At 41.1% G+C, this 23969-nt stretch overlaps 1 long non-coding RNA gene across 1 annotated transcript; it reads left to right on the plus strand.

Moving 5' to 3' along the window:
* Positions 1-14959: 14959 nt before the first annotated feature.
* Positions 14960-22670, plus strand: LOC116659751. Its single transcript, XR_004315088.1, has 5 exons — positions 14960-17384; positions 17992-18224; positions 18954-19017; positions 20825-20980; positions 22034-22670. It is a non-coding gene; the product is annotated as an uncharacterized LOC116659751 (long non-coding RNA).
* Positions 22671-23969: the final 1299 nt, after the last annotated feature.

Genomic DNA, 23969 nt, shown 5'->3' on the forward strand with positions numbered 1-23969 from the left:
GTTTACCTATGCCTCCAGAAGGAAGCCCAACATAGTTGGAAACAAACAAACAAATAAACAAACTTTTCTGGCTTGCAGCCATGGAACAAAGGTGGTAGAGAATGCTGGCCATGAGGAACATAAGACTATCCTCGCACAGAACACAGACAAACCCAATTAATCATCTCTGTTAAAAAAAAATACAAATTTTGTTAGATACCCAAATGTTTGATGTAAAGCCCCAATACTAAATTTTGTGATTAATTTTGGACATAAGCAGAATGCAAGGTCTTCAATGTTTAAAATATGGTTTAATTTCAGAAATTCATATATTTACTTTACCGAAGACTTCCTGTGTTCTAAGCACTATACTTTCCATTTGACACACAGAAGTGAGGCAGACATGTGTTTCTCAAATTTCTCATCCTCTAGAGAGATACAAAATTCCAACAGCACTGACTCCGTGGTGTGAAATACGCCATCATGCCCACACACACCAGAGCACCTCGGGAACAGAGGGGGAAACACATCATCTTTGTTGAGGAGAGGAGGCCCAGTAATTCTAGAAAAAGATAAATTTAGTTGAGAAAATTCTTAGGGGATGAATAAGAATTTACTATGAGGTTGAGGATATAACAGACGTTTCAAGAAAAAGTAATGACATTTGTGAAGGCACAGGAATGCGTAAGCTGCCTTTCCATGACTTTACTTTCTTCAATATGGCTATATTGTAGAACTCAAAAATAAAAATATTTAGTGACCAGTATGGTGAAATAATTACGTGGTAGTCTATAAAGACACTTCATTTGAATCTTAAGGAGCTGGAATTTGTCATGATGACGACTGTGAAATCTGAAGTAGCTTCAGATAATGAGGTTTCTATTTCAGGAAGATCTTTATCTTTGCAATATTGAGAATTAACTGCAAGTGGGGAGGTGAATGAGTAGAGAGATAAGGAGTCACAATAATATCCCAAACATCCAGCAAAAAATGATGACAGACCCATGAGAGGACTGTGACAGTGAGATTGGAGAGCTGTCCGTTATAATTACGAGATGTTAGGATGCACTAGTCAGTTTTTCTAGGCTATACTTCAGTAACAAAGCACCTCAATGTTCAGCAGCTTACAAAAATAACTTATTTATCACTCATGTTGGTGTCTATATTTGGGGCTTTGCTCCATGGCCTCATCCTTGGGCACAGACTGAAGGACAAATCCTACATGTCACATCTATTATTATGGCAGAAAGGAAAAAAGAGAGAGTGGCCAAAACGTTTAAGGGCTCAGGGCTTTTGCACAGGTGTGGTATATGTCATATCCTTTCACAGCCATTGGATAAAACAACTCACATGGCCACGCCCAATGGCAATGGTGATTGACAATCCTCTGGGGAAAGTGAATGTTTGAGAACAAAATTTAATCTGTCACAGAAGGCCAGAGGAACAGAATTTAGAAGTTCATTTGTTGGAGGGCAAGTGTGGGCAGGGCTTGGAGAAGGATGATCAGAGAGATGGAGAAATCTAGAATGACTCCTATGGCCCTTGTTGGGCACTGGCTGACAGAGAAGTGTGCTAGTCATTAAGATGCTGAATGTAACAGTTAACCAGACTCAGAATCTGTGTCAGAGTAGATTGGACAGGGAAGGTAATGAGTTCAGCCTTGAAAAAAGTGACTATGATTTCAAGGCGGAGTGGTTCAGGATGCTTTTGTCCTTTGGGTCTCAAGCTCAAGCGAATTTAAATCTACTGACAGAGGTCATCAAAGTTTATCAAAAGTGATAACTACCTGCTCTTTGTTTACAATTCATTGAATTTAATTTCCGTAGTATTAAAAGTGGTAAAATCTGTTTTTAGAATTTAGCCAATTTCTTTCTTAAGAAAAACAGCAGAGAAGCCGTAGCTTGGCCTAGTCTAACAAAAGCCCCATCCCGTTCTTTATTTATGATATGTATTCTACACGCTTTCAGACCCACTCCAGGCGGAACGTGGAGACAGGCGCCCTGATCACTAGTCCCTGTAAAACTTCCCCCTAAAGTCCTGCTGAGATATAATTGGCATATTGTGTAAGTTTAAGTTGTACAATAAAATAATTTGATATACGGTTGACCCTTGAACAGCACAAGTTTGAACTGAGCAGGCCCACATTTTTTTTTAAACTTTTTTAACTTTTATTTTTTTGGTGAGGGAGGTAATTAGGTATTTATTTATTTATCTGGAGGTCCTGAGGATTGAACCCGGGGCCTTTTCCATGCCAAGCATGCGCTCTACCACCGAGCTATATCCTCACCCTCTTGGGCCCACCTGCACGCGGATTTCTTTTCAATAAGTATGTCCTACAGCACTACCCGGCCCATGTTTGGCTGAATGAACCCACACACGCAGAACCACAGACTGAGGCCATCTGTAAGTTACACTCAACGTTTCACCTGCGCGGCACGTGGGTGCCCCAAACCCTCGCGCTGTTAAAGGGTCAGCTGCATTTTTAATTGCAAAATGATTACCACAATAAATTTACTTAACATTCATCACCTTACGTAATTACAGTTCTGGGCGGGTGGGGGTGAGCTGCTATCAGGACCTCAGTTTCTCCATCTGACATGTCAGAGCTCCATGAGGAAAAACACTTAATTTAAGCTGTACACTCATGTATCAGTAGCACGCAGCACAGTCTGACAGGCAGTCAGCATTAGGTAAATATTTGTTGAATTAATTGGATTGAGAAACCCTCGGTGCTATGATTTGTCTTATTTATCTCAGGGCTAAACATTGAGGCTTATACTTGGTGGTGGGTGTATTGATGAGAGTTGCTCGGGGCTTTAACTCTTGTGCTCAGTAAACAGCGTGCCCTGGTAAGAGGAGAATGCCTGAGAAGGTCTTCAAGGGAGGTGGGCTCTGAAGCATGGGGGCGTTTCACCAGACAGCAAAGAGTTAATAAAAATGGGCTCGTAAGTATTTGCTGGGTTTGTGCACATTTGGCACAAGCCACGCTCACCTCACGCACTGCCTGGTCAACTGAACGCACTGAGGGCTACAGTTTTAAATAACAGAGCTAGACATTTGGATTTATGAAGCCAGTGTGCAGTGGGATTGCACGGAACGCTTAAGCACGCAATTTCCCAGGTCCACTTTTGCATTTTGATTTTTGTTGCATTCCTACTCCTGCTTTGTCAATAAAGTTTCTCAAATGAGTGCACTTTTATTTCCCCAGGTTACTACTCTAACATTAAATAAAACCTGTGCCGGACCTAATCTTTGCAGACCTTAATCTCAGCTGCTTGGGCTTTTAATTATGCCACTTGCCATTTTATTTTGCTGAGCCTACATGGTGGAAGAAAAATGGGGAAAAAAATGACGAACAGTAAAAGGAAGCATAAGCGCCTGTTCAGGTACATATATACGTGCGCAAGGCTCACCATCTAATTAGCCCGTGTACCCAAGTCGGTGGAGGTCTGCTGCTGACCTTGGTCTCTCCTGGGCTTAGGGAATCGGTGCGCACTTCATTAAGCAGACCTGAAAAAATGCCACAATCCTCATCCTTTATGGATCCCTTTCTCTCAGCACCTTGATCTGTTCCGCATCATTTGTACCTCCAAAGTATCTCTACTAGAAAGGCACTTCTCTCCCTCCCTGGCACTACATCCTCTTCGAAGCATCTTCCTTAGATAATCTGCCTCTCTACGTCCTGGAAGGAGCCGTCAGCATCCTCCACGACTTTCCCATTTCACTGGGTGGGTATCAGTGACCTGAACTGGGGGAATACGATTCACTGATTAGGCTGGAAATTTGTGTTTTTTTCCTCTCTTAGCAATGGCAGAAATGGGATATTGAAACAGGTTTAATTAATCATAGATTCCACACTAGATGAAAAGACTCACGCAATTCAGGGCTGCAGGCAAAACTGGGGTTGCCAAGGCGGGATGCATGCCAAAAAAAGAAGAGGAAACGGTTGCAAAGAGAAAATTATATGCATCATACATAAGGAGAGCTGCAGTGTTAGGAGGACAAAAGCATATTGATTTTCCATTGTTGCTGTAACAAATTACCACATATTTCGTGGCTTAAAAGAGCATCAAAGGGTTGTCTCACAGTTCTGGTGGTCAGAGGTCTGACACGGGGCTGACTAGGCTAAAATCAAGGTGTTGGCAGGAGTGTTTTCTGGAGGCTCTGGGGGAAAATCCACGTTCAGTTCATTCAAGTGGTTGGCAGAATTCCACTCCTTGAGGACGGAAGGCTGAAGCCCCTCGTTTCTTGCTGTCTGTCAGCAGGACAGAGAGATCTCGGCTTCAAAAGCGTGTGGCTTTCGGTTCCTTGGCTCGTGGTCTTCTTCTTCCATCCTCAAAGCCAGGAGTGGTGAGTCAAGTCCTTCTCATACGTCAGATCTCGCTTCCCCTCCTGCCCCATCTCTCCTTTGCTTTCTCCTACGGCCACATTGGTCCTACTCCAGCTTCATGGCATTGGACTGGGCCCATCCAGCTCATCCAGCACAGTCTCCTTGTTTTATAGTCTTCAGCCTTACTTATAACTGCAAAGCCCCTTCACAGCAGTACCTAGATTAGTGTTAGACTGAATAGCCAGGGGATTGAAGCTTCAGAGGACCCTCTTTAGATGCCTGCCTCCTGCTGTGAGAGACAGAGTGAGAGAGACACAGAGGCAGAGGCAGGGAGGCAGATGCTTAGAGGAGTTGGTGGCTTCCTGATAACATTTCAGTCCCTGGTTTAGATCCTTCCTAAGGCTTTAAAGCATTTCCTTTCCTGGGTTTCCAAGAGATGCTCCTCTCTCCTTACAGTAACCTCCCTGCTTGCTTAAGTTGACCTACAAAGGTCCTGTTAACAAACAAGCAGAACGCCCCCCATCTAAGGCCTTTTTGTCACAATCAAAATTTCCCAATGGTAAATAACAATATAGTGCTTAAGAAAATGTGTCCTGGATTCATTATGCATGGATTCACGATCAAGCTTCCAGTGTACTGGAAGTTTGATTTCTCAGAGCCTCTGTTTTCTTATCTGTACAATCCAGATTAGGCAGAGGTTGACTCATTGATTTCCCATAAGGATTAAAGAGATAAGATGTGCAAAATCACCCCTGGCAGCAACGCAAAATAAAAGCAGACGTGGTAAGGTGAGTCAGTCAAGCTTCTACATTAATTTTTTTAAGTGACCTCATACTTGGTCAATAAGAGATAGAGCAGGCAAGCTTGGTTTCCCCAAATTCTTCAAATATGTAACAAAACATTCTTGTACTGTATCAGTTTTCTTTTCTCTCTCCTTTCAAACCCATTCAGACTCCAGACAGATTCCATCCTCGTCCACCAGTGAGTGGGACTAGCGAGGCCAGAGTCTACTACGCAAAATGTGTCTTGTCTTATTAACATGATATTAACATGAGGGGTGACATTCATTGTGGAGGAAAGGGGAAATTATGGGTTTTGAGCACTGGGGTCACGAGATACAGTTTTCTGAAACATCTGCTTAGTGTGGAGAATGTTTTAGAGAAATAACACTGGACAGGACCTGGGAGACCAGTTGCTTAGATGGAGGCATGGAAGAAATGACCACAGGTTTGCAGGTTTGATGGGAACAAACATGGAAGAAGTTCCTTTCTGGTAGAGGCTCTTGTGCCTATGGAAGGACGTGACATTGTCCAGTGGAAACAGAGGAAACATTCTAGGGTGTTGGTGGTCAAGGTGTCACCAGATCAGAGAGTTTGAAATGGTCATTGCAAAGAATAGTTGGCATGAGTGGGAAATCCCATTAGGATTTCCTGGCATAGTTGAATCGCAGACAGCACGGAATCTCTCAGGGCCATAAGGAGGAAATAAGCATCACTACCAGAAGTCAGGAGACACTGCTCCAACTCCACGGGGCATGGCAGACTGGCTCTAAAAAGATGGGAAGGAGTTCGCTGCGTGAAGAAGGAAACACATTCCAGATAGAGGACCCGGTGTTAGGACCACAGTGGGAAGGCTGCCCCGGCCAAGCCTAGAATGTGCATGGGAAAAGGCAGCAGGAAGGAGTCAGAGACAAGGATCCAGAGTCAATTCCAGACTTCTCTCTGCCTTCTTAGAATTACGGATGCTTTTCGTAGACACAGAGATGGCAGAGGGATCCAAGCACTGGTCGCATGATTCTTTGTCTCTTCATCTTTTATTCACTTATTCCACAAATATTTACTGAGTCACTATTAAGCGCCAGATACTCTTTTTAGGGACACTGATAACATTTAGAAAGGTAAGTGTAATAATTCTAATAATTATTATTAATAGCTAACTTGTGGAGGGCCTGCTAAGCACTAGGTACTGTGTAAATTTTCTTCTAAGTAATACCACAGAGCAAGAAGCAATGCTAATGGCGTCCTTTCAAACAAGAGAACAGAGGTACGGATTAGTTGGGGGACCAAAACTAAAGTCGCATCGCTGTGGGCGGAGGCTCCAGAATCTGAGCGTAGGCAATGTGGGGTCAGAACCTGAAATCTCAGTGGCCTGGCTTTCTGGAAGAGGACCTGAGGGAGGGACTACAGGCGGGCGGGGGCTTCTGCTAAGAGTTACTGCTCTGGGCTTTAATTTGTTGTTATTTTTCTGGTGGGAGGAGGGAAGCAGAAGGATATGAGGGGGCCATCAGGAAAAATCTTTGCAGTGTCGGAATGGTATGTTTTATGGATATTTCTTTGTCTGGTATATATGGTCTCCATCTGAATGGTTCAGTTCCCTCAATGGAAAAATCTATGTGGTTTTACACACAGTTCTCTCAACGAGCCTGGAGATCTGATGGACTGTAGCCCATAAAACACTTTGTTATCGCCTGCGGTTTCATATAGCTCATTAAATTAAGATTTCCAAAAGAGAGTGGATGTCCAGTTTACAGCAATAAATTGAGATTGTACATAAGAGTTTACAAGGGTTAGGAAAGCTGGTTGAAAAGCTTGTTGTATGTGGGTTTTTATAACTGGAGCTAATAAAATTGACATAAATCAAGAGTTAATAGGTATTCCCTAGGGAGAACTTCCAGAAATTAAATTAATGCTTAAGCAATATTTGTAGGCATTTATAAAAGGTTTTGAAGATGAAAACTATTCTAATTTTTCAGCTGCTTTACTATGTGAGATGAGATCAATTTCTTACAAAGTCTTCAGGATAAGTTAAAAATGAGAAGATGGTATAATTATTACTCAGAATTTCTTCAAATTGGATTAATAGTATGATTCTTTATTGTTTCATTTCATGATTTTGTTTTTTTACATCCAAACACTTAAACTTAATGAAATGCAAATAAAATATTTGACTGTCCCTTCTCTTACTTTCTATCTATCTATATATATATGAGTAACATATGAATATCTATAGGTAAGGCAAAGAACTTGCACTGACTTGTAAGTGTTTCTTTGTTTTCTACTTTTCATTCCTTCTATATCTAACTCCCAGTTGATCTTTTACATTTGTATCAGGAATTGCTTTTCCAACAAGCTTTCTTGCATTCCTATCTGTTGTTGTTTTGCCCTAATAGTCACCACATTTGTATTCAAAATATTTATCGACATAGTAATAACCTCCCAGCCACAGCCCCCAGCAATGGACTGCACAGAGTGGATCCTGGATGGTTCTTGCATTGTTACTGCTGCACTGAAGTTAACTGAAGTGACCTGGCGGTGAAATAAGTAAGCTCACAGATGTAAAATTGTAATTAAAGTTTCAGTCTTCAAGCTTTAAATTCTCTGCTATGAAGCAATGTCAAGGCTCCTACTCAGGGCATGTCATTAGTTACCTAGTGAACATTTATGTGATTATGGGTTTTGTTAACGTTCTTTGCGGGAAGAGGTATAAAGCAAAAGTCACTATGTTACTCTTCTTCACGGGGCTTACACTCTAAACCCAGCCAGGTTCACTAGGGTATATTCATTGGACAGGAGAGAATATTATATTTCGAGAATCCTTTTCAAAATTGAATAATAAAAATTAGACAGGCAACTGCTCAAAACCTACTTATTGCTCAGTAAATTTATATTAGCAATTTCAAGTAACATCTGTGATACCCAGCTGTCAAAGCACGATGATCTTTATAGCTCAACGCAGTTTCTCCTCCCTAATAATTAGGGACTTACATATATTAAATGTGGATCTCCTATGTTTCGCTTGGGATTTACCTTTATATTTCACTGCAAATGCATTTTTTCCCAATAGAATATTAGTTGATAAATGTCCTTTTAGGATTAGATTCTCTAGTCTAATTATTATTCTTCCAAGATCTTGGATCTGTAACTTAATCTCTCTAAGCTATCAGCTTCTATTTTTTTATTATAGCATAATACTGCTAAATTCCTTAAACTCCTACTAACTTTATAAGGATTATCAGAAGATAAATATTAATAACAATACACTGAATTAGCTTTATACAGTACAGGCCATTTTTGCCTTCCTTATCTCATCTGATGGCAGTTTTTTGGTTTTTTTTTTTTAACTTACATTTCTGTCCTGGGTTTGTAATTAAACACTTCTGGAAATTCTGTAAATATAAAATTATCATTATTTACTACCAATATACTCAAGAGAGGGGCTAAATATTCTATCATATAAAACATAAATCAGCAAAGAAAACAGATACAAAATCAACTCTACCAAATAGGTAGATAAGTTATCAACTAGATTTGCACCCAATTGAAAAGCTGTTTGGAAGGATAATTTAAAACTTACCAGGAACCAAAGAAAGTCAAAATTATAGCAAAATTATAGGCATTTCATAACCTACAGGCAACCTAGTTTAAAGATGCGATGGTGCTATTAATGAGAGTGTAATGAGAAGTCAAATAAATGAAACAAAAGAATACATGATCCCAGCAAAAGTCCCGATAGGACTGTAACGCTTAGCATAAGAAGTTTGGTAAGAAAACCTGAAATATGAAATAAAGTACGTATAAGATCATCCTGGAAATATTCACACGTTTAACCTTTGTTTCTTCCAATTTAACCTAAGGGAGTAATACAGATCTGCGAAACAGTGAATACATCAACATACTGGAGGGAAAAGAAAATTTTACCTCTCTCCCTTCTTAATGTTTTTCTGGCTGGGCCTGAGAATTAAACTGACATAACACAGATTAACCAGGGAAAACACACAGATTTATTATAAGTTGTACCTGACAAGGGAGCTCCCATAAGGAAACGGTGGAACCTACAAGCTTTCTCTACTAGGCTGAACAAAGAAAAGTAATTGTGGAAAAGCAACTAAAATTTGTGGGGAGACTAAAGGAAGACGCAAATCATGCCAACAGGGTCGTACAGAATTCTCTCGGCCTCAACTTCTCATTCTTGATGATAATGTTACTTTCCTTCTAGTAGAGGGAAGGCATCATTTATATGAGTGTTTTCATCTCCTCTTCAAGAGGAAAAGAGGAGATTAGACTGTCCTTGCATCTGCTGTTTTTCAAGTGCCTTTAGCTCAAAATAATCCATATACAGAGGTGGCGTATTTTGAGATGGCCTGTTCTGCCTCCCTTGGATGCTTACCACTGCATTACCTGTAGATAGCAAATAGGAAACAATGCAACATTGGAGTATTATGTGAGTTGTTATGATCCATTATCCTGGTAAAATGTTATAAAAACAAGAAAATGTATCATAGTGCTTACAGAGGACACAGAGCATATGCTTCTCTGCTATTTGTAAAAAGATGATACGGGAATGCTATGAGCAACTCTATACTCGTGAATCTGATAAATTAGATGAAATGGGCTAATATGTTGAAAGACAGAAACTCCCAAAACCTGTACAAAAAGAAAAACAGACCCTAAATTCATCTACGCCTATTAAAGAATCTTCTAAATCTTCCAAAAAAGAAAATGTCCAGTCCAGATGGCTTCACTGATGAAGTCTATCAAATATTTAAGGAAGAAATAATGCCAGTGCTCCACAATCTATTTCATAAAACAGAGACAGGAGGAGCACTTCCTAATTCATTTTAAAGGACTACAATTATCTGAATACCAAGCACTATAACCAGATACAGATATTACCAGGAAGGAAACCTGTAGCTTAATACCTCTCATAGACACAGCAAAAAAAATCCAACAGAATAATAGCAACTTTAATCCAACAACTTATACAACTAAGTATACACCACAACCACGTGGGATCTATCACAGATATGCAAGATTAGTTAAATATTTGAAAAATCAACCAATGAAATCCATCATGTCACACATTAAAGAAGAAAAACCACTTGATTGTATCAATTGATGCAGGAAAATCATATGACAAAATCCAACACTGATTCATGATAAAATTTTTTAGTACTAAAGGGAAACATCCTCAACTTGATTAAAAAAATCTATAAGAACCCTACTGTTAACAGCATACTTAACTGTGAGAGACAGGGCACTTCTCCCCCAGCATCAGGAGGAAGTCAAAGGTTGCTCTCTCTCACCCACTAAATAACATCCTGGGCATTCTAGCTAGCACAGCAAAACAACAGGAGAAATAAAAGTTGTACAGACTGGAGAGGAAGAAATAAAATTGTCTTTATTCACAAATGACATAGTAGTCTATGTAGAAAACTCTGAAGTACTACAAAAATTTCTGGATAATACTAATAAACACATATTACAAGTTTACAGAATACAAGGTCGATATTAAAAAGTCAGTTGTTTTCCTGTATACCATCCATGAGAAATTGGAATTTAAAAATTTTAAAAAGTGACATCTTCCACGGGATGAAAAAATATTAGGACATCAGTAGGAACTCATGTTTAGTTTAACACAGAGACAACATAGATATAAATACAGAAATATTTATAGATATATGTATTCATGTGGGTTAGTATACAGCACTCACATTTATTTCATTGTTCTATCAGTCAACAAAACACCAGTAGCAATGAGCATACCTAGCATTCTGATCTTGGTTTCTAACATTTCTCCATGAAAAGAAACCAAGATTCCTTGGGAAAATGGCTGATTTGAGAATCTGAGCAGTGTACATCCAGAATTATAATGGAGCATGTTGTAGTGAGGAAAAGTAAGGATGCTTAACAAAACAGAAAAATTTTAAGTGTTGGGCTTATTTCAAAAGATCACATGGTGTTTCTGGCATAGTGTGGGTCTAACAACAGAAATTGAGGCTTTGTGGCAAGTAGGATACAAAAATATATCTTCTTTTGCCCCATACAATTGCAATTAGCAAGAGAGCTTCTCATGTCTTCAGAGACAGAACACTGTTCAATATGCATTCAAAACGTAGCAAACAAAGACAGTGGGAATGCACTGGAGATAATTTTCACAATTAATCATCCAGTGTCCTCCTTTACCCATGGTGTTTCAGGATGGACTGTGTGAAGTAATTGGCATCAAGCACGATATCGTATCCATTCTGGAGTTTTTAGTAAATGTGCTTTCTCATGATTGGAGAGAACACATTTTGTTCCTAAAGAAGTCATCACTGTGCATGTGAACAGGCTGCTAACTGTCAAAATGCACAATGATGTTCATTACGATGTTTCTAGTAATTTTCCAGGGTTTCCATGACCAGCTACACAGATGAGGTGCCTTCCACAACAGAAATGTATTTTCTCACACTTCGGGAAGCTTGAGCTTCAAGATCCAGTTGTCAGCTAGCTTGGTTTATCCTGAGGCTGTTCTCCTTGGCTTCCGGATGATCTCCCCGCAATGTCATCACAGGCTTTCCTTTATGTGTTCACACCCCTGGTGTCCAGTTCTTCCCTTTTATAAGAACACTGCTCCAATTGGATTAGGGCTCACCCTAGTGGCTTCATTTTAACTTAATCACCTTTTTAGAGGCCCTATCTCCAAACACAGTCACATTCTGAGTTATCGGGGGTTAAATCTTCAGCATATGAATTTGGAGGGGACACAATTCGGTCTATAATGATGCTGAGTTTAATAAAACAATAGAGATTTTCTAAATATGCAATATAAGGGAAATGATCAAAACATTATATGATATGCACAAATTGAACATAATACAGCCATAATATGTATCCATAATAATAAATTGTTTTCATGATGACTGTACTTCCATGGCAACATAATATTATCCAATATAGTTGCCAACTGGAATTTAAACAAGTTTAATAGCACAGGAAATAGCAGTACGCAAGCTTGGGTGTAGAGAACGCCCAGACTCTGTAAACAGAAGTGCAGAAAGAACGGTGCTTCACCAGGGATTATAGTTAGTTATTCAGTGTAATTGGTTTTTATTTCTTTCCAAATGTGTGCATCTTGCAGATTTTTGGTAATGAGTCTGTATTATTTTCATAATGCCAAAATTATGCTGTCTTTAAAACAATATAATAAAATTCATTAATTTAAATAAGAATGAAAATTATCCAAACACCCTGGCTATTTTGCAGAGGCTCCTCAGGGTGCGCCACCGTCTGGGCCTCAGAGAAACAGGAAGGGGACAATTGTGTTTTCGGCCCACAGCACTGCTGTGATTCATGCTCTTTCGGAGCCATTTTCTTTGCCAAGGAACGCAGATGAAATGCCAGCGAAGATGTTGGTGCAAGGAACTTCACATTGTTATCTCTCATGAAAGAAGTGATAAAATAGGGGGGGGAATCGACTTTTTTGGTACAGTCATCCCTCCGTATCTGATGGGGATTGGTTCCAAGATCTGCGGATACCAAAATTCACAGACGCTTGAGTCCCTGATATAAACCTATGTATATCTTCTTTATACATTAAATCATCTCTAGACTGCTTACAATACCTAACACAGTGTCAGCGCTGTGTAAATACTTGTCAGCCCACGGCAAATTCAAATTTTGCACTTTTGGAACTTTCTGGATTATTTTTCAAATATTTTTGATCCCCGGTTGCTTGACTCTGCAGATGTGGACTTGTGGATCCAGAATCCAAAACAAAAGATACAGAGGGCTGACTGTAGTCTGGATATGAATCAAAAGCTTGCAGCCACCCAAGGAACCTCTATTTTATTTAAAAGAGAAAGAATTTTTTAAGAAGCCAATTGTTGGTAAGAAGAGTGAGCTTTGTGGCATTTTAACCTCCTCCAGCTCTGTCTTAACAATCTTATGTAAGTGATAGCCATGAACACAACAATCGAGTTAAGGGAACATATTCTGAGTTCCCTGGCCCGGAGGGGAAGAAGGGGCCTCGAGACTGGAAGGGGGCAGGGCACAGCCATTCAAAGAACAACACAATTAACACCAGGATGGCTGAGGGTTCAACCCCCAGGAGGCCTTGAGGCTCAAGAGGGTGGGAGATTTGACTTCTAGCAGAACTTGAGCTTCATTATATGTCCACTGTAATATATTAGCATGGTCAATAACACGCCCACAGTCGCCATGGCAGTCCCAAGGCTGGCCACAAAAGGTCAAAGAGTGGGAAATGGCCAACTTCCTGGGAATTCCAGCCCCTTCCCCAGGGTAGTTAGAATGGTCCTTCCACTTATTAGCATAAAAAGCCACTGAGCTCATAAAAACTGGCAACACAGCACCTTGCTGCCGTCCCCCTCTCTCCCTCTTCAAAAACAGCCCGCACTCTGCCTATGGAGTGTGTACCTACTTTTACTCTAATCTGAGCACCCAACCCCCACACCTCGTGGCCTTCCCCTTGCCTTTTGATGTATCTCTAAATAAATCTACCTTTACTCAACTGTGGCTCGCTCTTGAATTCTCTCCTGCGTGAAGCCAAGGACCCACACTTGGCAGGGCACGTCCCAGGGGCTCCACCGAAGCTGGGACACGGCCCTCCTCATGCCCCACATCCGCTTTTCCTCCATCAGCCTCATTCACAAAGAAACGTTATATAAACTTTTTGTTCTGACCTGTCTGAGGGCCCCTCGTTAAACTGGCTCAAATAGACTGTCATTATTGGGAATAACTTGCCACTGGCTCAGTGCCACGGGACCTGTGGAGTGAGAGGGGGCATTCGCGGAAAACATTTATAGGCTGCTGTCCTAGCTGCCTTGCCTCGGGGGACACACAGCACTCGGTGCAACAGCAGATGAATCAAAAAGCCTGGGAGGAAAGCTCAGGGGAGGAGGTCTCTGAAAGCATTTTGAAATGTTCCCAAGTATCAGGAAAGACTTGAGAAGACCTGAGGCTTGCACCTTCTGCTCACCTTGAGCTCTGCGGGAGCAGGGAGTGAAGGCTAAGATGTGGGAGAGGACGCGACTGCGGCTGACCTGAGAACTGGACCTGGGCAGTCAGAGGCTCCTGGGCCCTCCCCGTGAGGGAGCAGGAAGTGAACTCCCCTGACGCTAACACTGCTTGCTGAGTCTTTCTGACTAAGAAAGCTTGCAGTTTGCTTCCTCTCCCTTACTGCTTCAGTGCTAAGCTACCCCCAGACTTCTCCCTGACACTTTGCAATAGTTTTAACCCAGAGGCTGCTCTCCAGGAAGAAGGTAATGGGCCGACAGTCTCAGAAGGATGGACAGGCCCTCCCTCCACAGCTCCCCCAGGACGCCAGGAAGACTCACGGAGGCTGAGGAGAATGTAGCAGCACCATGCAAAGTGCCCTGAGATCACCTTTTCTGTTCCTTTTTTTTTTTTTTTTCTATAAAACTTCAAGACCCAACTCCGGGATGGATTCACAGTCTCTAAGGCAAGAGCCTGCTGTGACACCAATTTGCCTGGCAAAGAAATAAAGCTGTTCTTTTTTCCCCAAACTCTGCCTCCAAGTCTCAATCTGGCTTTCAAGGAGCAGAGGCCGACTTTGCAGTAACAACCTTGGTGACCCAGCGTGGGACCCCCTTACCTCTTTCTGCCCCGGGACTCCTCGGGTTGATCGATGTCCTGAGGGCAACCCCTGCGCCGGCCTCCCTTGGGACGGTGGAGTGTTGGGGGGAGCCCGGGCCGCCAGACCTCCAGGGCAACCTGCAACCGGAGGGAAGATCTGTGTCTGAACCACTGGGCTGCCGTAAACGAAAGGCGGGCCTCCGCGGCGGAAGTCAAGAGCGGAAGTCCATGGGAGGCGGAAGTCCGTGGGAGGCGGAAGTCAGCGGGAGGCGGAAGTCCGAGGCCGGACGGGAGCAGAAGGGCTGCCAGCAGCAGCAGCAGCAGCAGCAGCAGCAGCAGCAGCTGAAGCCCTTTTTGCTTGGAGACCCTTTTCCTTCTTCTTCCAGCCTCGGTTTGGACCGCTGGTGCCGGAAAACTTGGGAGGAAGAAGAGCGCTCCGGGGCCGTCGCGGCCCCTGGGCCAGCGCTTGGGTGAGCTGCCCGGGGGTGGCCGAGGCCCCCAGGCCCCTCGGGGCTCCGTAAGGCTGGGGAGGCCCAGGTCGCTGGGGCCCTTTCCCTGAGTGAGCTCCCGCTTGATAGGCTCCGGCTGGGTAGCGGTCCTGGGCTTAGTGAAACTAGGAAGCTGTTGTTCTGACTTTGAATTTTGCCCTGTGCCTGCTAGGAATTTTGAGGCTTCCACTTGCTGGCCGAGGTTTGAATTTTGTGTTTGGTGTGCAGAAAGGTGAAAATGGGCGGGACTGCTTCGGTTCCATCAGACAAGTCAGACTACAGACTACGTGCCTTTGAGATGCAAATGTTCTGCCTGGCCTTCTCTGAGAACCCTGATCTCACCATCTTTTTAAAACGCAGATCTCGAGAAAGGGAGTAAATAATTTGGAACTTGACTTGTTAAAGACAAAAAGAAGTCTTGTCTCTTCGTAAATAGTCATAAAAATAACTAGAGCCCTTTGTTTTGTTTGTGTCACAAGTGTATGGTATTTTCGAAATTAATTTCTAATTGGCTTAAAGAAAATCAAGTACTTATATGAATACTCAGAAATATAAAGAAAACTGATCAAAATAAATTTCAGGTTCACATGACTGGGAAATATTCAGTACTAAATCGGTATCTGGTACTAAAGCCAGCTTAAGCTTATTGGTTTAACTAATATAGACATGTCTTTAGAATCATTCTGTTGCACCTAGGCCGACTGGAAGTGGAATAAGACGTTATTATATCTGTTGCAAATTTGTCAACAAGGAAAATAACTCAATGTGAAAAAACTTTCAAGAAAAGTAAAAGTAAATAAAATAGGAGTTTTTAGGTAAATTCTATAGGAATAATTATGTTTTGGGAATGCCTACCTAAAATTGTCTCTCCAGATTGTGGTAACTTAAAACTACATTAAATGAAAGAACTCGCTAACTGTGTCATTTATAAAACATTGAAACGTTAATTGTTGGGCCTAAGTTTACCTACTTTGCCTTCTTAGGAGGGAAAAACGAAAGCATATGTTTCCAGTCAGGAAATGCTGGTATGACAACCAATTCACAATTACTTGCTTCTTGGTTTTTGCCAAAGTTAAGGTTTTTAAGGGTTAAAATGATAATACAAGTAATTTTAAAAGCTCCTTAAATAATAAGGGACAAACTCATAGAGATACAGAAAGTGATGGAAGGTTCATAAAAGAGGAGCCCCGAGAACAGTTTTATGTGTAATCTGGATTGGCTAAATTTAAAATAAATTTAGTTAAGCAAATAAATTTTAAAAAGAAGCTAATGCAAAACTGGAATTTGATTCTCTCTGCTAAAAGGACAAATTTTTCTTAAAATGTTAATCTGTTTTTGGTAACAGATTGTAAAGTTTTGTTTTACCCCTTAAGTGATCTAGTCCATATTTGCCTTTGAAATATTTTATTGTTATCTTGGGAATAAGTATTGTTTCACAATGACCTGTGATCTTATCTGACCAAGTGTTTTAAAACTTTTTTACAAGCTCCCCAAATGCCAAACTTTGATTAAGTTTCTTTTGGCCTCCAGCTAATTTTGGGATGCTTCAGAGGGCCTCGGAAGCACCCCAAAGAGAGGTATTAAACTAATTAGGTTCATTTGGTATGCTAAATTGCATGCAAAGTGTTGTAAATAAGTAATAGATCTTCTTAGATTATGTTGTATGGGAAAATGTTATTAATATAGATATTCTAGAAGTTATATGGAATTCCTAAAAATTTGGTATGTCTGAAACGTTACCAGTTATAATTCTGGTTATTATAACCAGGATTCCTCATCGATTACAGCGTGACCAGGTGTATAACCATGCTTTCAAGCCCTTTGTCATTTATAGACGGTTATTGTTTTACTCTGATGTTTTTGCAAAATGCTTTCTCTTCAGGAAGATTTATTTAAAAAACTTTTTGATAAGTACAAGTTTCTGATCACTTTTGAATCATACTGCTAAACTGGGTAAGAAATTTAAAAGGTCTAATGGAAACTAATTTCATAAAATTCTTACATGGTATGGAGTAAACCGATGAATATGGTTGTAATTTTTGGTTCTGTCTGAAATGTTACTGGTTTTTAATCTGTGTTTTCCAGATATTAAAAAAAAAAGTCCTCAAGCTAATTATGACTTATAGCAAGTTGGTAAACTATACATTTATCTTTTTCTCTCTGCCTGATCCCTCGAGAGACTGGAAACTCTTGGGTTCCCGGTACCTTTATCAGGTAAATTAAGATTATCTCCTAACAAGTGGAAAAATCTCAAGGCATTTTAGGGACCTCAAAAAAAAAAAAAAATAGGAGAAATTTTATTTGGCTATATTTGATTAAAAATGAAGATCATTATGAAAAAAGATCACATTTCAGTGGATATTAAATTCTAGTTTTGTTAATTGAGGTCTGTATTTAACTAAGACTTACTTCCCAGACCATTCCTTGCTGTTATATTGTTGCAAAGTTTAGTTGAATTATTAAAAGAACTCTGGGTTTGTTTCTGAAGCAACAAGAAGGAATTAGCTGTGACTCCCTTTTGCCTGGCAAAGCAATAAAGCTGTTCTTTTTCTCCCAAAACTCTGCATCCAATTCTCAATCTGGCTTTTGGGGTGCAGAGGCTGTTTTTGTGGCAACACCCATCTTTGGAATGTACGCTCTGCCCACCATCCCCACTGTGGGACTGTGTACCTGACTGAACTCCATGAAGGCCTCTCTATAAAGATGCCAGGGGGCGGTGTGGAGATCTACTTGTCTTGAGTCTGGTCTGCAAGTTCCATGCTTAGTCAACCTGCCACCTAACTGATTGCCCCTTTCTTCCATCTCTCCTTGTCTTCCATAGATGGGGACCAGTTTGTGAACCAACAATTGATGAGCTGGAGAAATAGGTCTTGGGAAAGAAGCCTCTGAGGGGGAAATCCTTGTGTGGGGGCCGTCAGCCTCTGTGTGGGGATGGGTGGCCCAGATGTCAGATGCTCATGGATGCCACGTGAGTGTGGGGACTCCTGGAAAATGCCTGCTGGTCTGCTGAGCTGTTTGCAAAGCCACATGGAGCAGCTGATGCACAGACAGGAGGTGAGGGCTGTGCAGACAGCTGGCCTCCATGCTAAGGGATGGGGTCCCTAGGAAAGCAGGGAGAGCAGAGAGGAGGGTGTTGTGGAGATTGACCTTGAAATGGACCACACACCCCGGGCTGTCCGACCCCTAATACAATGGAAAGAAAAAGTGCAGCCATGACAGCCCCAGCCAGTGGGCCAGCCCCCTATTCAGATGATTTATTGAATTTTTTTTTACTTTTTTTTTTTAGGATGTTTATTGTGGCTTTATTTGTATTTTTTTAAACAACTTTATCGTGGTGTAATTTCTGTACAGTAAACTACACATATTTCAGATGTGCAATTTGATGAGTTTTGATAGGTTGTATATACCTGTGAAACCACCGCCACGAACATTTCTGAAAGAAAAGGTAGCTGATAACCAAAGAATTCTGTGTCTGCCAGATCTGCCCTTGAAAATACAGGGAGAGTTTAAGACATTCTCAGACAAAAAGTGAGTTTTTTGTTACAATCAGACCTGCCCTACCACCAGTACTAATGGAGGGCTTACAGGCTGGGAAGAAGGGACACTGAGCAAGAACTCGAGTCTACATGAAAAGATAAAGAACACTTGGAAATATAGCTGTGTAGTCAGGTTTTAAAAAGAACAGTATGAATGTATTTTTGCTGCTAATTTTTTTTGGTTCTTTCTTCTCCCAAAACTCAGGATTTCAAATTTTGTGCTCACTTTACTTCCGACTCATTATAGGTTTCAAATATTGTGAATCCTCTTGTAAATCCTAAACAGCCCTTCTGTGAATCCTGTGCTCCAGGTAATTTTAATAATCCATTTCCTTTATACATTTTTACAACCTGGTTTCTCATTGTTCGTGACTTTGCTCCAACCAGGGTGAACCTAATAGACTCATTTGGGAGGTATTACTGGATTGTTAGCTCAAGAATAATGCTGAGGTCCTTGTGCAGTTTTCAGAGTTTTTTTAATTCTTATTTTTTCTTGAAGTGTAGTTGATTTATAATGTTAGTTTCATGTGTACAGCAGTGCAATTCAGTTATATGTACACATACATATATATATTTTTCAGATTTTTTCCCATTACAGCTCATTACAAGAAATTGGATTTAGTTCCCTGTGCTATACAGTAGGTCCTTGTTGTTTGTCTATTTTATATATAGTTACGTGTATCTATTAATCCCAAACCCCTAATCTATCCCCCCAACCCTACTTTCTCCCCCTGGTAACCACAGTTTGTTTTCTGTGTCTGTGAATCTATCCCTGGTTTGTAGTTAATTTTTTTTTTTTAGATTCCACATATAAACAACATCATGGGACATTTGTCTTCCCTCTCTCTGACTGACTTCGCTTACAATGATAATCACTAGGTCCATCCGTGTTGCTACAAATAGTTAGGAATGTCTCCAATTATCTTATTTGTGCATATAATGCTAAAAAGCAAAGCAGGCAAATACATCTTTTTGGGTGAATTTTCAATCATTGGGAAGTTCTAATCCCTGCCCCTCCATCACACAAAATGTGCAAACTAATAATTGAGAAATTCGCATGTACAGTAGGGAAGTGACAGGCTGGGTCACAGGCTGGGAAGGGTTAATTGTGTGGCGTGGTTCTAGGGGGCTATCTCTCCCTTGAGGAACAGTTGAAGAGATGGATAACATTAATCTTAGAAAAGAAGAGATTAAAATAGTGCTTTTCAAAATGGCTTCTAAATTACTAAAAGACTTTGATTTTGTGACAATGAAAATCCAAAATCACGAAGCTGATAAGAAGGAGAGCTCCTGTGGCTGAAACAAGGTCAGAAACCATAGGACCAGAAACCAGTCTCTGGAGCTTAACTCTGAGACCCTTTATCTTGGGATTCTCCCTGGGGTTGTGGAAAAGCACTTTTCTAAAAAGATAGTTTTAGATACCTTACTATATAAGGTACTATAAATTTCTTCGTAAGGAATAAAAGTAAGGATAAGTTGCATTGACCTGAAAGAGAGTTTCAAGACTACTTTTTAAAAGTATAACTGGATTACAATAGAGCATATGGTATAGGATGTGATAATTATTTTAATGACAATGATGATTTCTACCAGTAATTGGATTATTTCTGTGGTTATGAATCAAGACTTATAAACCTGAATCCTCGCTGTGTGCCCTTGGGCAAATAACAAACTATCTTTGACTGAGTTTCTTCATCTATAAAATAGGCATACAGTGTACCTTTGTCATCAGTTTTTATGTCACATTACTAAACAATTTAGTATGTGTGTTACATTTAGAAGATCTTAGCACCCAGGTAGTACTAGTTATAGTTCTGACACATAGGTAAATAAGTAAGCGAGGCACTGCATAGACAAAGCAGACAATCATTGAGCAAAAAATTACAGAAGATGTTGTTACGTGGAAGTTAATGATTTGTAAAATTGAAACCTTAGAGGTTTAATGACTTATGAGGGTTTGTTTAAAACAAACCTGCTTAGCTAAAGAAACAAAATTTAACATTGTGTCTGATAATGAATTGTGGCATTCTTCATCAGTACACTGCTAATCATCTCAAGTGTCTTCAGAAAAATTGATAGAAATTTGATCTTACGTAATTCTTAGGTTTAATTTCCCAGGAATATTTTGTTCAAATGAACCTCTGGAGTTGAAGTCCTGATGTATCTGGGTTTGTTTCTCACACACGGTTCAAAGAAGACCAGCCGTTGTGGCGAGTGGGTCTGAGCAGGAAGGAGTCAGAGTCCAAGTGAAACGCCACAATCAGGAGAACGCAGGTACCAGCGCAGATGTTCCCAGGTCCCTGGCAGTCGTCAGATGGGTCCCTTAAATTACGGAGAGACCTTGTGAGATCAGTAGCGCAGGAGCTGGGTTTAGGGTCCTGATGGTCCCCACGGGTGCCCTCTATGGGAGAGGTCATTTTGGAAAGTTTATGGAAATAAAGCTTCCCTGTCATAGGACGCCCCTGCCCACACCTTCCTTCCATCGTGACGCATTGATATGAAAGAGAGTGCACACGCCAGGTGTTTTATTCTCTTAGGAATATTTTCCTGTGAAGTGGCTTCAGGGTAGGAAGCTCAGATTGTAAAGCCCCCGGGTAAGAAATGCCACTTGCCGCTGCCCCTCGCCCCCACCGTCTGCGGGTGAAAAGCAGAAGGTCCTTGTGACAGGCTTCTAAGCTGCTGCTTTTTGAGTGTCTGGAGACTTCCTGCCTGGCTTTCCCAGTAGTGCTATTAGAGCCTCAGTTCTAACAGATGGATTCTTGGATTAATAAGTGGGAAGGATGGGCTGATGATGTGTTGGTTCAGAGTGTTTTATCAAATATAAGGCGTAAAGAGTTGGAAACAAGTGTGGTAATATTTCTGACCTAATTATGATCACCTTAGGGGACACAGAAGCTATCAGATGGTTTAAAACAAACAGAAACTTTGATTCTTCATCAAAGGTTAGCAAACTCTGATGGACTAAGACAATTGTCCTCACTTTTTTTTGAGAGTCTGTGGTAGGAATAAAAAAGCAGTATTGAATAGTGAAAACAAAGCACAACCACTGTGTCTGTGAGGGAGATTGTAACCATGTGGATGGAAGAAGTGTTTATTCATTGATTTGTTGGGTTGAATGATGGATTTGTATATTCAGTCACTCAGCAAATGGTTATTAAAGCCTGCAAGTTTTCCTCAGCCTCCGTTTCCACAGTCATCTAAGCTCATTGGTGTTTGCGTGTCCTGTGTTCTGACAACAATGAGTTAATTACAGTTCCTAGAAATGCCTTGTTATTTTTCTGAACAGCTAAGTACATATTAATTTGGAACCCTCATTTTTCTACCTAGGATTTTCTGAATCATTTTTTATGGACATGGTTCAAATTTTACCCCTGTGACATCACCTAAGACTGGATAAGGTAGTTAGTGTACCTTTGGAAATGTTCCTGAAACCTCTGACTTTGCAAATGCAACTATGATAGAGAACTTGAGAGGAAAGTCATGTAAGTTTCCTCTGTGCCAGCCACAGTCTTGCAGAGACACTTGAAAGAAGACGGAAGAATCCATGATGGAAAAAATAATTTTGGAGGAAAAAAAATAATTAAAAAGAAAATTACAAAGTTCAGCTTAATGCCCCCCAGGATTTTAGGGAAGGCGTCGCACCTGTAACACAGAACTGGACTGCTCAGCAGAACAGGAGGCAAACGTTGGGAGAAGAGGAGTGCTGAGTCAAGGTGAATGGGCAAGGGGCTGGGGGTGGAGGGAAGGGGCAGAAGGCAGAGCTCAGCGGGAAGCATTTGCGCTCATCAGCTCTCCAGCCACCCACAACCCAGGCTGGGATTCACAGACATTCTACCTTTCACGCCCATTGATGCCCATTTAGACTGTCCAGGAGATGGATGACTGCACTGACTGCCTTGCACACTGGATTTATAGGGAGGATTTAGTGGAATATTTCCTCCAATAAATCACGCTATAAATATTGATTGTGGAGCCCTGTACTTACCTAAAAGTTTTATGTGAATTATTTAAAAAAAAAAAGCAGTGACTGTTTCAGTGGAAGGGTTTGAAGAGGAAGGATCTCGTCGAGGAAACAAATCTACGGCGTGTTCTCCAAGGTGCTTGGCCAGCATGATGTGGTGAAGAATGCATATGTAATGGCACTGCCGATCGGGACCGATTTATTAGCTGCTATACAGGTGCTAAACTGCCTTAAATCAATAGTTTGCAAGACAGCTGAAGGTTGGGCATAATAAGTCATCATCTTAATGAAATACAGATCATTCCAAAACTATTAAACAAGCGGTAGATGTCGGGAAAATTGTTCACTTTTCAGAGCTAAACAAAACCATCTATTCCAGACGAGGGAAATCAATAGACGTCGGTGGCCTGCCTTGTAGCCCGAACATTTACATGAGTGGACGGTTAAAATCACTCACTGATACCTGGCTGGGTTACACAGCCTTCACTGTTGCTTAATTTCTGAAAACTAATTTTATAGGACATACACTGAAGGAGGAATACACTTCCTCTCCCTCATCTTCATTTTTCTCCCCTTTTCTTTCTCTCCTTTGTCTTCGCTGCCACTCATAGAGCATCTATTATGTGATAATAGATACTGACCTGGGTGGTTTGTACAGGTTAATCTAGGTGATGCTTAAAACAGTGCTGAGACAGAGGTGTGATTACCTCGTGCCACTGGCTAGGTGTAGGCGTTGAGGATAATTATGTAATCTGCCCATTGCTGGACATTTACGAAGAGAGCTGGGCATCAGATGCAGATACTGAAATGGGCTCTGGTTTCCTCTGGGAGATCTTGTGAACATCACACCAGCCTCTCCACATGGACACCAACTTGCCTCATGTTGCTGAAGTCCCTGTTTGCAAACGTCCTCTTCCTCTATGTGGCTGCAGTGGTGAGTCCTGTTTGAGAGCAGTCACCTTCCAAATGGGCATTTCTCGACGTGGCTTGTCATCAAAAGAACCGGAGGTCAAGTTCAGTATTATGCATGCCTCAGCCCACGCCAGACTCATAAGGGAAACTTAAAAGGAAATCTGAAGACTTTTTTTTCCTTCCCGTGGGGATTTCAAGGTTGGGAGACACTCGGGTATCACAGATCTTAAGTGCCTTGCTGAGATCCTTGGATTCTGAAATCTGCTTCTGCTGTTAAATTCTCACATCCTCTAATAGAGAAATAAGGGGGAAAAGCTAGTTTTGTCTCTGTTAGTGTGACCTTTCTTTCCTCCCCATTTCATTGCCTTGCTCTCTTTTCCTTTGACTTTT

Source organism: Camelus ferus, chromosome 25 (assembly GCF_009834535.1).
Source record: "Camelus ferus isolate YT-003-E chromosome 25, BCGSAC_Cfer_1.0, whole genome shotgun sequence".
NCBI lineage: Eukaryota > Metazoa > Chordata > Mammalia > Artiodactyla > Camelidae > Camelus > Camelus ferus.